Source organism: Empidonax traillii, unplaced genomic scaffold (genome assembly GCF_003031625.1).
Source record: "Empidonax traillii isolate 1590-97213 ecotype Southwest subspecies unplaced genomic scaffold, ASM303162v1 scaffold993:size324958, whole genome shotgun sequence".
Taxonomy (NCBI): domain Eukaryota; kingdom Metazoa; phylum Chordata; class Aves; order Passeriformes; family Tyrannidae; genus Empidonax; species Empidonax traillii.
The window spans coordinates 217986-218763 of NW_020956186.1; positions in this window are offsets into that span (position 1 = coordinate 217986).

Genomic DNA, 778 nt, shown 5'->3' on the forward strand with positions numbered 1-778 from the left:
ATTCATCCAAGTGACTTTTCACTGCCATCTAAACTTTTCTGCAGAATTAAGTTGGAAGCATTTATACTATATAATAATATATACTATACAAGAATTTATCTGCATTATTTTATTAGAAACTATATTTTTTTGTTCTCCTCTCACATTATTGCTAAAAACAGAGGAAAAACCTGAAGATTCTGCTTTATCTATTGGAAGCAGCTCCTGTTGTGACATTTGTCCTATGACTGACACACAGTGCTTCCACAGCAGCAGTCACAACTTGGATAGGCCTTTTTGGAAAGAAAAACAAGAAAATACCCTACCCAAAAAGTCAAAGCCAGTCAGCTGGCACTGGGGAAGCACTGCAAGGGAGCACAGCTCCTGCTCCTCCTGTCCTTCCCCTCCCCTGGCAGTGTGTGGTCCTGGACAGGCTGCTGGGCTACATGAACCCTTCACCAGTGCAGCCATTCTCATGTATCAGTAGCAACTAAAATGAAAACTCATGATCAAAAGAACCTATTCGGTTTGATTTGCTACCTTTCCCTTTAGTACCTTTTAATTGCTCTAATAATAAATTAAAAATTTATTTTATCCAAGCTTCTGTGGCACATGGTGAGGTTTAAACACCAACTTTTCCAAAAATCTGTTATTGAGAACAAAATAAGTTTAGTTGGCTAGTCTGCAAGGAACCTGCAAGGTCGAAATAACTCAGTCCAGAAATCCTACATTATTGAGTCTCATTATTAGACAATTCAGGGAGAAGGAAAAAGCCACATCTGCACCACTGTGTTGCAGA